General features: G+C 41.8%; 1 protein-coding gene across 2 annotated transcripts in view; it reads right to left on the reverse strand.

Moving 5' to 3' along the window:
* The window catches only part of FSTL5 (follistatin like 5), a 2973258-nt gene that overhangs the window by 922582 nt on the left and 2034403 nt on the right, over positions 1-16273 (reverse strand). The window lies entirely within an intron of this gene.

The following is a 16273-nucleotide window of genomic DNA, read 5'->3' on the forward strand; positions in this document are numbered from 1 at the left end:
AAGTGCTGTAAAGTCATGTGCTCTGTGTAGTATTGCAATGTAAGTTATAGTAGAATGTTAGTATGTAAAGCTACTAGAATATAAGTATGTAATGTTATAATGTAGGGCTGTCATGAGGGAAATCTTGGGGAGTTTGTACACGGTGCTGGAGAAGATGGTTGCCTTGCTGTCTGGTCCTGTTGGTGGCTGTTTAAGCTGTCTTGTTTTCCTGCAATAAATCTTCTTATTGAATGCACTGATGTCTGCCTCTTCAGTACATGAATTTGGCGACGAGCGGGAGAAGGTAAGAAAAAGGCAGCCCTTACCAATATTTCAAGCTTGCTTGTGTTGTGCTGAAGACCTGTTTTCTTTGTGAAGCTGTTTTTTCTCATCCCAGGGTAGTTGGCTCATTGAACTACGCTATCCGACCTCTGGTAGGATTTATATTTTTAGATTTTGGGCTTCCTCTGCCTCTTCAGTACACTCTGGTTGCTGCATTACATGTGTGCAACTAGTGTTAGTATGCGTTTATACTAATTCTGTAGTTATGCAGTAACCAATGCATCATGGCTCTAGGGAGCGCCACGTCACAGGCACAGCTCATACAATGTACCGGGGTGTGCATCCGCGCGACATTTATGTTTCCTATTACAGGGCGGGGGCATGGCTTTCCCCCTGTGATAGCAAATCCTTGCTTGGTTTGTTGAAGCTAAAGGAGGAAAACTTTGTATTGCTTAAATAAAGCGGATACGGATGGTAAAAATTGAGAGAAAAAAAATAAAGCAGGGTCTCTCCGGTTCATTTAAATGGGCCTCCTGGTGGGTAATGTTCCAGGGCCAATACTAATATTATATTGCGGGGTCTGTGCAGGACTGGGGAACTTAATCTCACATGTAAATTAGGCGCAGGAGGGCACAGAGACGTTTCGCAGCATAGGGGATCGCCACCTCCCCGGGTATTGTTTACTAATTTTTCCGGGGGCTTCGAGGCCAACTGAAATCTGGAGATCGCCACCCTCCGGGGCTTTACTTAAATATGCTGGGTGAGCCTCGCCAGTCCTTGAAGCCTCGGTGGTGCTAGGCAGTGCCTTATTGGTTTGTAATCACACAGGTAGTACTCATGGTGTTGTAATAAAGTGATAGATGCTTAGAACCCCTGCAGTTGTAGAATACCGAAGACTTCATTTATGTAATAGTTTGTTGGTTTATATTTGGTAGGTGCACCACAAAATTACAAATGTTTTCTCTCATAACCTCCTATAAACAGACGATTTTCACAATAAACTACAGCCAAGTATTGTCAGAAGAAGAAGACGTATACACTCACTTATCTATTGGTAAAAAAAATAACCTTTATTAAAACAACACAAATAAATGAAAACACAACTTCATTCAAAGAAACAATAGTATAACATGAAACAAGTGGCTGGGACTTCTCCGGAAGCAGCTTACAAAACTTGCAAGACAAAAATGAAACATAAGTATGTGTACTATGTCCAAGAGAAAAAGAAAGGTAGTCAGAATGAAAGGAAGATAGTGAGAATGGGACAGAGAGGGAGTGGGTGGAAGGGAGAAGGAGAGGGAGAGTCAAAATAACAGAGGGAGGAGAAGACAGGGTGTCGGTCTACTGCACCCAGCCTCACTGTTTTCTTCCCGTAACCTGTGTGTCTAGTATGATGGGGTCCACGATAAAGAGTGCGGTCCAGCAAGTCCTTAAAATAAAACAGGTATGAATGAGACCAGAGATTACATTATTAGCTACGGGAACATTGCTTGCCTGCACCTGTGCACCCAGGCTGCTGCACCCCAGCCCCTTCCCCCGCACTGTGCTCAATTGTAGTTCCTACGCCCCGCGGCTTCACTGCTCACCTGCCACCATCGGTGTGTCCAACGACGTCCCGGTGCAAGCTCCAACTCCAGAGTGCTTCTGTAGGGTGGCACAGCAAGAGTCCGGTCGGGGACGGTGTTTTGATATCACAATGGAAGGCATCAGAACGCCCAGGGCATCATCACGAGGTGAGCACCCGCTCCGGCCATTTCGGTGCAACCAATTCAGTGTCTGAAAAGGGGAAAACAATATTACGGTGGAAATGTCTGGAGGTAAATAAAGGTCTCTTTCAAGCTTAATAGAGAACACCAGTTCAGTGCATCCTTCCTTCTTGAAGTATGATCTACCAACTGTTAGTGGTAATCGTGGTTCAAAGAGGAGTTGGAGTGCGCAAGAATACAAAAGATTAAATAATATTATGTTATGTTAACATTTATATACAAAGGAACAGAGCACATGCCAGAAGCATAATGTGCGCGTGTAATGCAGTGGCGTAAGCCTGTGTGCATGTACACTTAGTAATCAGCTCACTACAGTGCCCTAAAAGGCAACGCCACATGTCTTTAGGGCAGCGCTGCCCAGTGGCTCAGGCCTACAGTACAGTGCAGCAGGTCCTTAGAATGAGACAGACATGTGACTGCATGAGGTCAGAGATCACAGCATTACGGAGGGCAATATCGCTTGTTCGCACCTGCGCACCCAGGCTGATGCACCCCACCCCTCCCGCAGCACCGCAATCAATTGCAGCCCCTCTGCACCCAGGCCACACTGCTCACCTGCTGTCATTGTTGTGTGTCCAAATACGATGTGCAGCAGTGTTCACAATTCAGATGCAGTGTTGATTGCAGGATGGTGTACACCTCATTGATCCCTTTTGAAACACGACATCCAGTAGGGTTCCCAATTGATGTCCAGTGTTGATTGACAGGATGCAGTACACCTTATGGATCCCTTTTTTTATTGCGCATTGTGATATGAAAAGTGGATGCGGCCACATCACCTTAGGCAATGTGGAAGAACTGGGACATGTGGTGTCATCATTATCCTATTTATACGTACCCAAAGTGGGCTGGGCGTGCAAACGCCAGGCTAGCATAGGGGTGTAAATAATTGTTCCAGGGACCTGGGCATTGTTCAGTGCCTGCCTGGACAGGAAGTGTACTCATGTGTGTTTCTGTTGGAGTTTTGACGTCGCAGAATGCACAGTTTACATTAATGTAGCATGTACCGGGAGAGCGGCAACTATCGCTAATGAGTTGCTGTTCGAAAACATTGAATGGCCAACATCATATGTCATTGTCAAGGTTGTTGATATGCGCAGACATGCATGTAAGTGGTTTGCGGTATGATTGAAAGTGTTGCTATGGTGAAGCGCGCACATATGAATGTGCTCGGATGGAGGGAGGATCAGCCGTGAGGCTACCTCATACAGTGATAACGTTCATTACAGTCAAGCAATGCATGTGAACCTGAAAGTCTCATATATGACACAATACTATACTAGTAAAGCCTGACAACAGAGCATACAGAAATACAAATCTAAACATTACTGTTTGTCACATGTGATCTAGGATGTCCACTCTGCCCACCCCTTCGAGCCAACAATACCCAGGCTGAAAGGCAGCACAATAATGTGCAAACACCCACACCAGGGGCATTGTGTAACACACATTTGTTTTTTGATGTAACGTTTGATATGCATGGCCATCACACGTGGAAGGCTAATGTGCAGAACATGAATATTGATCAAGATCATCGTTGCATGTTGTGTGTAGTATAAGATATGTGTACACCGCAAAAAAACCTTTAAAAAAAACTCTTTAAGCAGAAGAGGTGTGTCTCATCAAACGCTGTAGAGAGAACGACTAAAATGGGTAGGGTCCTCCAACTGTTATTAACTAATCAAATGTTTTTTTAAGGTCATGTAGCAAGCACGTATCGAGGGTGCAAGGAGGCCACAATTGACATGATTTTGAGAAAATATAATTATCATACTATAAGTTTATTACAGTTAGAAACATATAAATATTTAAAATATTTTAGATAATTGCTCGCTCTCATATACAGTTTAAAGGTATTTAGATTTAGTTTTGAGACATTAAAAAAACTAGGGAATGGCGTACCCCGCGTGTAGTGTAGTTCCTATATTCCCAATAGGCTCTGTGCATTGGAATAATATATCCTACCGATTTGACATAGAACTTAGGTCCACTAGGTCTCTATCGAATATATTAGACTTAATTGTGAGTGACAGCTAGCTCAGAGGTCACTAGAAACTTTCTTGAATAAACAAGAAGGGATTCGTTTCTGACAACCGCATAAACATGACAACTAGCTTTCCCCAAGAATAAAACTGATCTTCAGAGTCGTGGAAACATTAGATAGAAATATTACTCAGTTAATCGTGCATGCTTCATTTCATCAGAGGTGCAGAGAAATAGAGAGATGGGCATTTTCAATAAAAGGAACAGTCTTCTTTCTCATGCAAGTAAAGTGAACTGCAACAATCGTAATATTGGTTGTAAAGTATAATGCGTACAGTAAGAAGAGTATCATAAAACAATACTGTAAAAGCATTGTATGGTTCCTAGACCATAACTAAATACATACATAAATAACAAAGGCTAAAAGTACTCAAATGGTGCTTCTAAAATCCGCCTACCCCAAATGTACCTAACCTAAGTCTAGTACGAGGGAAGAAGTAAGTGAGGTGTAGCATAGGTTTAGTTTTTCTTTGCCAAGAATCTAACCAAGATTTCTCTTAGGATCTAATCAGCTCCATACCTTGGTTTTAGAATGAAGGAGGTCTGGTATCTCTGTCTCAGGACTCGATTTCCCAACACCCTGCGAGGGGAGCTTTGAAACATTGGAGCTGGATTCTCAGTGAGAGAACGGACAGCTTCTCTGTCAGTGCATCAGGTGGAGGGTCGGCTTCCTTCGGCAATTGCTGTAGCAAGCTGCGTCGGGCAAGTAGATAGTCGAGCTGCTCCGAACCACCATGTGTTTGCTAGGGCAAGTGTAGGCATATTTATACCTTGAAGGTGCCTTGTTTGACGTAAGGTCGGACATAATAATGTCACCAAAGAACCCCAAGGGAATGGTAGTTCGTTGAAAACGCCATGATTTCTAGGACAACTCAATATTCAAGTAAAGGGATGTCTCTGACTGCTGAAGCAGAGTTTTCCAAGAAATAGTTGTGGCTTTTTGGAACTAATGGAAGTAGCCATGCCTGTATTTGAATTGGATGGGTTATGTCTAAATATGGGTATGATTGCTATGTCTATATAAGGGCAATGTGAATTACACCTATATAAGGGCATGAATCAGTAAATTTCGCTAGAATCCTAAAACGCCATACAACACCCACTCCACTTTGTTATGTTCGATATTACTAAATTCTAAGCATTTAAAACATATTTAAAGTATGATGTATAAAAATTCCTCCAAAATACAAAAAATGCATTTGAAATGGTTGTACACGAAAGATAAGCTGTTGTTCTGTACTCATTTGAAAAGCAATATTTATCATTTAAAGCATGTAATGTAAAACTTATAAAACAATGCTTATCAGAATAAGTCATGAAATACCATTTATGAAATGGCTCTTAAATACAGAAGAAAAGTCAAGACCATTCCATGACAGAATATGTAAATTGTTTAGGTTGTGGACAAGGTTAAATATTGCCTCTTGGAAGTGTTTCAAAAATGTCTTGTGCTCTAAGAATAGTTCTACGTTAAGCAGATTACTTTGTGCCAAAAAAGTTCAATTTTGAAATAGTCAAATCGAATAAAAATAGAGCTCTTAAAGTTGGAAGTTTAGTTTTGAAAAAATGAAGGTTGAATACAGAGTCCCTTAGAATGCTGTGTGCTAACTTCAAAAGTCATTCTCGTTGTTGGGAGAAAGCATCAAATCTTCTAAGCTGGCAAAGAAATCATCAACCACAGTAGGTGAAAGTTGAACTACTTCATTAAGTAAACCGATAGCACAAAAATGTGAAGCATCGCCGCCAGCTTTAGCCATATTAGCAATGTTCATCGGAGAGGGAGATAAAGGTGGTACCTGTGTGCCTGTCGATCCACGTATCTCACTGTCAGCAGAATGAGTCTGTGAGATCTCAATGAATGCCATCATCAGGATAGGTAGCTGCTGGGGACAACACAATGCATGGGCCGTTACTGAACCAAGCAACCCATCAACATCCGTTGGCAGTGCTGATTGAAGTGTTAGATAGATGTCCAACACGCATTCTTCTCCACATATCAGGCATCGTAGAACAGGTAAGATGCAATCTTGCCAGATTGGTCAGAATGATAGGAACCAAGTGGTATGCAGGTCTCTTGTACGAGCCAGGCCCAGGATCTGTATCATGCGCTCACAATGCTTCATTGCCAGGAGAGTCTTCTCAATGGTAATCTGGGTGTCATTGCTGACCGGACTTGCCATATCGGGGCAGGAGGAACAAGAATTGGATTCCTGCTACGAGTCCCAAAATGAGAGGCAGGCCGCTGAACACAGAGTGCACGAAGTTTGGAAAAATGCTGAGGACTGCTTCAAAACATGCTAACAGTCCCAAAAAAACTGTCTTAAATAAATGTACAATACCACTGGTATCAGGCATGTTTAAGATACGACCTAACTTTTCTACAAAATGTATTGGACAGTTCGTGGATAAAAGGGAATGTATTTCTGCAGAGGACCTTGCAACTTGCAGTTCATATGTTCCTTTGGACGAGGTCAGTGGCACAGTTTTTTGTAAAAAGAATGGCTTTCATTCTGCTTAAAGTATCAATTCGAATAGAAGAGATGTTCAGTGAAGGCCATAGCGGCGACTCCCTGTCTGTCTTAGCTTTAGGAAACAATACTTGCATACAACAAGTGACCCTGGACGACACTGTTACGAGATAGGCTATTCCTGGCATCATTCCACAACAGTTGTGGTCATTCAAAATTATATAGCTTGCGTTAGAAAGCTGCCTAAAAATATGATCTATCACCACTGCTAGAGAACCTTACAGGTGGCAGGATAAGCTGTTTGAAGAACTTTCATAGGCCCCTTGTAAATGAATGCCCTGGCATAAGAGTGTACCACTTAGAAATACCTCTTTTCCCCCACTGCAACATCTGTGTGTGTATGGTAATTCCCAGGTTGACTTTATGTATTCCTTACCCAACCTTTCATAAATGGCAACTGGTATATGTTTCAAACAGTATTGAAAGTTGAAAATTGTGACAGGCAGAGTGATTATACCATGTATTATCCATTCTGTTGCAGGCTTTTCTGAAACAGTTAATGGTAATCTTTCCAGTTTTTCAATGCTCAGCACCGTATAGTCTGCTCCTTTCTGTGCCAAAGTGATTTGTTTATCTGTAAGGTTAAATACAGAAAACAATGATGTGGTAGTTGATTCAACGCCATGGCACATATCCAGAACGAAGATTTTGCAACGTCCAGCCTAATAGCATTATAGAACGTAATTGTGATGGTCCATACTGTAGCATGATGTAAATGTAAATGTAAATGTATTTGAGCTTATATAGCGCACAGCTACCCACAAAGGGTTTCCCGGTGCTTGCTTAGGGAACCCGTCCTGGTATTCCCCTGTGAGATAACCCCGGCAGGGTATCCACAAGGTGAAAGCCAGGCATCCCGCCGCGAGGGGCCATTGTGGAGATTAAGCAAGCTATTGCCCAGAGTCGCAGAGTGTGAACCCGTGAGTTGAGAAGGCACCGGAGCGAGAATTATCGAGTCCGTGGAATTTTTGAGCCCAAGACCCGCCGAGGTGGGGAATTGAACCCTGGTCCAGGGCCGATCTCAGTTTCCGGGTCTGCCGCCTCTAACCCCTGAGCCACACTTCTCCAGATAAGTCCTGTTCCAATATGTCAATGGCAGAGGATACTATGCTGTCCAACAAATACATTCTGGATGACAGGGTTGTTAACCCATTGTCAACCACAGAGAGTGCTTTCTCTAAATTAATACGATCAATTTCTCATATTCTTTCTGCAGTCTCTGCCTAAGCTTCATTATAAATGGGACATATACCAGCGTATATGAAATGTTTATGAAGTCGTTTCGCAGGATCTAGTAAGAAGTCCTTTAAATCAACGCCATCTTTATGTAAAGATAAGTGTTGTTTAACCTCTGTGAGTGTAGATTTATGTAGCCACTCAAGGCATAGTTTTCCTACAATGTATGTTGTTACTATCCCTGGATTTTATTTCTGGACATATCTTGGATCTGGCCTAGTTATTGTAAACCTTTGTGTCTTGTTCAGGAATCTATCTTGACAGTTATTCGTGTCTGTGGGCCAGTTTAACCATTTTTTCCAATCAGGATCAGTTCTGTTTTTAAGTAAAATAGTTTTTACGTCGACCCCTCCCTCTGAAGTGTTTGTACTATCAGGTGTAGATGTAGGTATAGACGGTTTGTTTAAGTCTTTTATCTTGGATAGGCCAAGGCAGGAGGTCTGTTTAACAGTGTCATTCAAAAACATTATTTGCTCAGGAATAATGCAGGCTCAAAACAAAGCTTCTATTCCCTGCACTTGCCAGTCTTTTGAGCCCCAGACAGTTTTTGTTTCTATGTTGTCACTCCAGAAGTCGAAACCTAACGAGGACAGCTGGGCATAAAAGGCTGCTGAATAAATTTGCTTTGTATTGGTCAACATACTTTTCATTCCTGTCTTATTAACATTTCTAATGTAAAATGTTTCCGGATTTATGGTATTAAAACCTGCGAAGTATGGACATTTTTCATAGAATGTTTTTGAGCTACCTTTTGGTGGCTTTGGACAATTTTCCCATTGATTGAAAGTATAAACATTTCTAGGGCTTGCATATTTTTGCGAGTAATGATGACCATAGTGATTATAACAATACATTTGTGCATAATCTGATGAACCTTCTAAGTATTCATGTTTTGTAAATTTAGCAGACATCCCTAAATCTGACATCATATTATTAACAGTCTCAAAGTCCCAGTCATAAGAAAACGTGCTTTGTGAAACAAAGTCACTCAAGGAAACCTTAAATTGTTGTGGAATCTTCAGTGTAGTGTAGTTCCTAGTTTCCCACTAGGCCCTGCGCATTGGAATAACATAAACAGTAGTATCGACGTGGAACTGCTTATATTCCAGGCCTCCACTGAATATGCTAAACTTAATTGGGTTGTGTTACCAACTAGCTCAGAGGTCACTGGAAACTTTCTTCTCTGCATAGGAAGTGATCAGCTTCCTTGGCACAGACAAGAAGGGATTCAGTTTTCCAACAACCGTGCAACATGACAACTTTGCTCCTCAGATCAAGAGTCGATCTCTAGGGTCGTGTGAAACAATAGACACAGATTTCACTCAGTCAGTCTAGTGCAGTTTACTTTCACAGTATGTAGAGAATAGAGAGACGGGCGTGTATCAATAAAGGTTAACATTTATTGAACAGTCTTTCTTCTCGTACAAGAGAAATGTATTGCCACAATTGCAATAACTGTTATTATAAAAAGTACGTACAGTAAGATAAGTATTGCGAAATAGAACTGTAAAAGCATTGATATGGTTTCTTAGCCATACAATGGTTTAAAAGTAATAAAACATATATACAGTCATATATACATTAGGCTAACATACTCAACTGGTGCTTCTAACTAAGCCTACCCCAGTGTGCCTGACCTAAGCCTAACACGTGAAAAGGGGAGTAAGTAAGTAGCTTAAGTTAAGTTGGTTTTGCCAAGGTTTGTTTCAAGAATTCTCGTCTAAGGGTTTAGTCAACACCATACCTCTGAATAGAATGATGGAGGATTGGTATCTCCTTCAGGGGTCTCTCTCGATATCCCAGTCACCCGCGAGGGTAAACTGGAAGCGCCGGGACTGGATTTCTCTGCACGAGAAAGGCAGCGGCTTCTCTCAGCGCGTCGAGGAAGGAGGGGTGACAGCGTCCGCGGGCAGCTGGAATCGGCTGGATGTCTTCGCAGAGGACGGCTGCACGGCTCCTCAAGCGTACTGCACCATAGGTCGCGCTGTAGCGGCGATAATGGTAATCAGCAGCTTCACCACCACAGGATAGCAGGCTGCAGCGACAGAGTGCTAGTTTTTACCAACACGGGGTCATGCAGGCAGCTGGCATCAGCAACATGTTCGCTCACAGCTAACAGCTCACAGCTTCGCATTGCTTAAGGCAACGTTGGTAATATTTATACCTGACAGGTGCCGGGTTTGACGCAAGTTTGCTGGACATAAGACGTCAATTAAAGATGTCACTAGGAAGTGACAGTTATCAGTTGCTCATTAGAGTTCTATTACTAATCAAAACATAGCAAGCGGGGATTTCCAGGTTTGCTAAGTTTTTATCTTGTTGAAGAACTCGGAGTGTTATCTAGGAATATCAGATAGTGACTGCTGCTCTGTCATTGCACTAATTGGTCGCAAAGGAAGTAGCAGAGAGTCATGCTGGAATGTGGCTCTGTTCGTGTGAGGCCAGAGATGACTTTTCAGAAAATCGCACTTGAACGGTTATGCCAATATAGGGAATAAATGGATTTATAGCCGAATAGGGGCATAAGGTCACAGTATCGATCAGGAACCTAGATAAGCACGCAACACCCACTCCACGTATACATGTCCATCAAAATTACTAAAACTAAGCAATTAGGTGTATGTGTAACATTGCCCACCCCAAAATACATAAATGCAGTCGAAATAGGCGTACTTGTAATACATGGAATTTAGGTACTGTACGTTTTTTAAAGCATAGTAATCATTCAAAAAATTATTGCATATAAAGTCAATGAACGATTATGCAAAAGAATTACACATGAAGTATCTCTGACAGAAGAAATGCGAGATAAATCATCACATAAAAATGCATTGTAATAACATGTGTGCTAGAGGCTGGTGTTATGTTGTTATGTCTCTAGATGTGCTTAGAAATAGAAGTGTGAAGCTTCTGTTCTCTAAGAATAGTTTTTACGTTAAGCAAAGAATTGTTCGTGCCAAAAAAAGGGTCAATATTAGAAAAAAATTGTCCAATTCAAAGAAAATAGATCTCCAAAGCTCCTGGCAGTTTTTGTTGATCAAAACTGAAGGCCGAATTCAGAGTTCATGGGAACGCTGTGTGTCGGAAAGCTTTTCAAAAGTTATTGTTTCTCTATGGGTGAGAACATCGTATCAGACAGGCTCGCAAAGAATTGGTCTACAAAATCAGGTGATAGTTCAACCAAATTAGATAGCGCTGTAACTTGGCAGGTGTGAGAATGATTGCTGTCATCGAAGGCAGGACCAGCAATGCTCACAGAACGTTGTACCTGGATGATGTTGCTTTTGTCACTCGCTCCACTGTTACCACTTGGCTGTAGTACAGGAGTCTCCACGAATGCCGTCATCAGGATTGGTAGCCGCTGGGGACAACACAATGCGTGAGCCGTTATTGGACTGAGCAAAGTATCGACGTCCATTGGTACTGCTGATGGAAGTGAAAGACAGATGTCCAACACGCATTCCTCGCCGCAAAGCATACACCGTAGCACAGGTAAAATGCAATTTTGCCATATTGGTCTGAATGAAAGGAACCAGGTCATGTTTAGATCTCTCAGCCTGGCCAATCCGAGGACGTTAGTTATCCTGTCCCTGTAGCGCATTGCTAGGATTGTCTCTTCCATTCCCATGGGAGCTATGTCTGAGCCGAGGCTTGCCATAACGTAGCAGGATGGTCAAAAATAGAATCCCTGCGATGAGTCCCAAAAATAGTGGTATACCACCAAAGATGGAGTGCACAAAATTAGGAAAGATTCCCAAAATTGCCTGGAAGGGTGTCAGCAGTCCTGTAAAGACTGTCTTAAATATGCCTGGGATGCTTGTTGCACTAGACATGTTAAGGAGTTGGCTGAACATTTCTACGAAATGCACGGGGCAATTTGTTGATAAAAGCTCATGAACTTCAGTAGCCGTCCTTGCGACTAGAAGATCATACGTCTCTTTAGATGACGTTATAGGCACTGTTGTCTGTAAAAGCACAGATTTCATTTTGCTTAATGTATCAATTCGTATAGAATAGAGATTCAGACGAGGCCAGATGGGAGTCACTATGTCTGGAGGCCCGCTCGGAAACAATGCTTGCATACAACATTTGACCATGGACGTTACTTGTACTAGATAACTTAGTCCGGGCGCGAGGCCACAGCACCTGTGATCCGTTCTAAGAATGTAACTCCCGTTTGCGAGTTGCATAAAGAAGGGCTCTATCTGAGTTGCAGGTGTGACTAGCTGGTGGCATGAGAGGTTGTTTGAATTTCCATCACATGCTCCGAGTAAATTAATACCCTGACACAAAAGTATACCGCTTAGTGAGTGTTTACAGTTGTCACCACTAAGAAATACATTTTTGTCACTGTCACTATAGCAAGAATGAGTGTATGGTAATTTCCATTCGGATTTTACATATCCCTTACCCAATTGTTCATATTGGCCAGCAGGTATGTACTCAAGGCATTTATGAAATCGGAAAGTTGTTATCGGAATTGTGATAATTCCGTGTATTATCCATTCAATGACAGGGCTCTCTGACATTGTCAATGGTAATCTCTCGAGTTTCTCGATGCTCAAGATTGTATAGTCTGCTCCTTTCTGTGCCAAACTGATCTGTTTATCAGTAAGGTTAAAAATGGAAAATAATGACGTTGTGTTGATTAAACGCCAAGGCACATAGCCTGAACGAAGATTTTGCAGCGTCCAGCCTAGTTCTATAATAGAGCGTAATTGAGACTGGCCATGTTGTAACATTAGCAAATCTCTGTCTATCACATCAAAGGCAGAGGATACAATATTGTCCAAAGAATATATTCTGGAACCCATTGTCTACTACAGAAAGTGATTTCTCCAAATTAATACGATCAATTTCTCGTATTTTTTCAGCAGTTTCAATTTGCTTTACTTTCCAAGCCTCGTTGTAAGCAGCATAGATACTGGTCGCTATGAAACGCTTTTGACGCTGTTTGCGTGGTCCAAGAATGAAGTCGCGCAAATCAGCACCATCTTTTAATAAAGACAAGTGTTGCTTAATTTCAGCCAGTGTGGACGAAGTTAGCCATTCTAGGCAGAGTTTCCCTACACTGTATGTTGTTATAATCCCTGGATGTTGTCTCTGGGAGTATCTAGAGTCTAATCTGGTCATTTTTAAACCCTGTGTTTTATTCAGGAATCTATCTTGACAGCTATTTGTGTCTGTAGGCCAGATTAACCACTTTTTCCAATCAGGATGTGTTCTGTTGAAATGTAAAATGTGTGACACGTCTAACTCAATATCAGCTGTTGCATTTTTAGGTATTGGCTTCGGAATAGACGGTGCTTTAAGGTCTTTGTTCTTAGCTAGGCCAAGACAAGATGTTTGGTGTACAGTGTCATTTAAAAATAACATTTGTTCTGGTATCATGCAGGTTCTAAAAAGTGCTTCAATGCCTTGCACCTGCCAATCTTTTGTACCCCAAATTGTTTTTGTTTCAATATTATTTTTCCAATAATCAAAACCAAATGTCATCATTTTGTCATAAAATGCTTCTGAATATATCAATTTAGAATTTGTCAGCATTGTTTTCATTCCTGTTTTATCTAACAGTTTGTAATAAAACGTTTCTGCATCACTGGTGTTAAACCCTGAGAAGTATTTGAATTTCTCAAAGAATGCTTTAGAACTGCTTTTAGGTGGTGTAGAACAATGTTCCCATTGATTATACATAAAAACATTTCTAGGCTGTGCAGATTTATGCAAGTAATGATCCCCATAGTGGGTGTAACAGAATAACTGCTCATAACTAGATGAACCTTGTAAATAATCATGATCTGTGAATCTAGCTGACATTACTAAATCAGACATCATGTCATTAATGCTGTTAAAGTCCCAATCATCAGAGAATGCACTTGGTGTCACAAAGTCACTTAAGGAAACCTTTAGTTGATGAGGATACTTCAGGATTTCGACCGGACCATAGATCTCATAGTCTGTTTTCTCCCATACTACCCCACCAGGTATTGGAATTGCTGTGACATTTACTGTTGACAGTTCTCTTTTCTTCACGTGGGATGATCTGTGTGGTTTCAGGACTAGGTTGATGTTCTGACTTGCTGTGTCCATTGTAATATATTTTCCTTCAATGAATTTTCCCAAACACAGTACCATGATGAGCCAAAGCAGGAGGAAAAATACACCTAGACCAAACCAGAACTCTAGCCAAGGGGAAATAAGGTAGATTTCCTTCAGTTGACGAAAGAGTTCCGTTGCTTTTTCTTTAAAAGACTTTTTTGTTTCTGGCATCACTTCGGGGTCATTTAAATCTTCAGAGAAGCTGTCGAAGTTGATGAAATAACCAGAGGCAGTTCTGTCAATTGATGGGATTGTTCTTTCAATCTGTCTCTCGGTAGCACTTTCTGATGCCACATTAGTGTAGACTGGTGTTGTTTCTTGACGAACTGTTTCAATCTGTGTTTCAAGAGGCACGAGTTCCATGGCATTATTGCATAGTCCTTCATTGTGCACTGCAGGCTGATCGAATGTGATTAGTCTTTCAGTTTGAACCTCTTGGATTGTTGCAAGTTTGGGTATTCTGTTGTTTCTTGGGAGTCCACTGGGCCTACTGTTGATTATAGGCCACATGCTTGTGGTTTTACCAGGTCGATGGACACGACTCTGTTCTCCTTTTTACCAGCAAGGGGCGGTAGCACAACTGATCTTGTTCCGTTGACTGCTAAGACAGGTACTGCTTTTCTGTAAGAAGGCCCAAATTCCTTCTTCACTGCGATCTTTTCTCTGACTAGATCCCCAATCTTTGGAATCCAGACAGGCCTTGCTGGGGCTGTTGCGGGTGGTGCCTCGTCAGTGGTACTTGGCTGTTGCTTTAACTTTATGTTGCTTAATGATTTTCTTGTTTCATTCAGTTCCTGTAAAACAGCCAAACGGTCTTTTACTTCAAACTGCTTTGTTTCTTCTTGTACCACTGACATCTGACTATCGAGGTCCTGAACGTTCATTCTAATTCCGAACAATAGTTCGTATGGGCTGAAACCTTTTAGAGAATTTCTTGGCATGTTGTTAAGACTAGTCTGGACACTTATTAAATGTTTGACCCACCCAGCGCCTGAACCTAATACCTTCGCTGTTATAGATTGCTTTATGTCACGGTTTTTTCTTTCTACCACACTTGTGCGATGGACAAGAATACCACAACCCAATTCCCATGCTAGCCATGGCCTCCTCATAAGCTCGAGAGCTGAAAGCAGGACCCTGGTCAGAATGGAACGTGGTAATTGCGTATATGCCGATATGGACTCGCAAATCTTTTATAACCGTTCTAGCGTCAGCCGAGCGCTGGGGGCCTCATTTTTTTAAGTGCTTTTCGTCTTAACTATTAATAGGACGCAGGGTGGGGTGTAGGCAGCGTTACGCTCTTTCTTACTGGTAGCCGGTAGCAAGGTTCGCTACTGCGATCCCTATTACAGTTTTCACAGTTGTTTGCATATATTTGGTGTTCTACACTCATTCCCGGCCACCAGAATACTGATTGTAATTCAGTCAGTGATTCCTTGATCTCTCTGTGCCTTAGACCCAAACCCATGTGTGCGTCTGCTATTAAAAATATTCTCCTGTTCGTGTTTGGAATTACTCTATCCCCCACTCCAGGGATTCGAGCAAAAGGAACGGAGTTTGCATCGATTATGTATGCATAATTGAGTGGATAGTTTACGGGTAGTGCTGCACAGTCGCCTTTTACGGTCGTTTTTACTGCCAGCATGGTTTCCCCGTCTATGTACTTATCTGTACGCTTTTTTGTGGCTACGGAAGCCGGGTTAGTTGCTTCCGCGGTGGCTGTTTTAGCCAATGAATTCCCTGCAACGTGAACGCCATCACGTTGAAGACTTCGTGCGTGAATCACGTGAGTCTTTTGTAGTTCTTTACTTAAAAGAGCTACCTCGTTCCAGAGCTTTTTATGCTTTATTGTGGCACCTGTGTCATCTTTGTAGTCGTTTTCGATCCAACTCTGCAGTTTATTGTTGTAAGAGTTGACGCAAAAATGAGAATCACACACGATAAGTGTGGGGAATTCGCGTTCTGCATTTTCGAGCGCCATCTTTAAAGATCTGATTTCAGTTCTTTGAGCCGAACAGTACTTTACTGATTCGGTTTTTGTTACTTTCGGTCTGAATTTACCGCACAGCCAACGACCTTTAATGATCGCACATGCTGCATTGTAGGATTTACTCTCTACATTAAAATGCTGTACAAAGCTATCTGTATAGATTATACAGGCGTATTGTGGGAGAGGCAGGATTTCGATTGGCAGAGGATATTCTTCTTCATATTCTAAATCATTCAGTTCTTCAAATTGCGGAGCAAAATAGTATTTCACGTCTTCCGCTCCTAGAGAATCTATGCACTGTATCCATTTCGGATCCAGTGACACTGTAGGCAGGTTTACTGGGCTGAATA

The sequence above is a fragment of the Lissotriton vulgaris genome, chromosome 3_1, assembly GCF_964263255.1.
Source record: "Lissotriton vulgaris chromosome 3_1, aLisVul1.2, whole genome shotgun sequence".
Classification (NCBI taxonomy): domain Eukaryota; kingdom Metazoa; phylum Chordata; class Amphibia; order Caudata; family Salamandridae; genus Lissotriton; species Lissotriton vulgaris.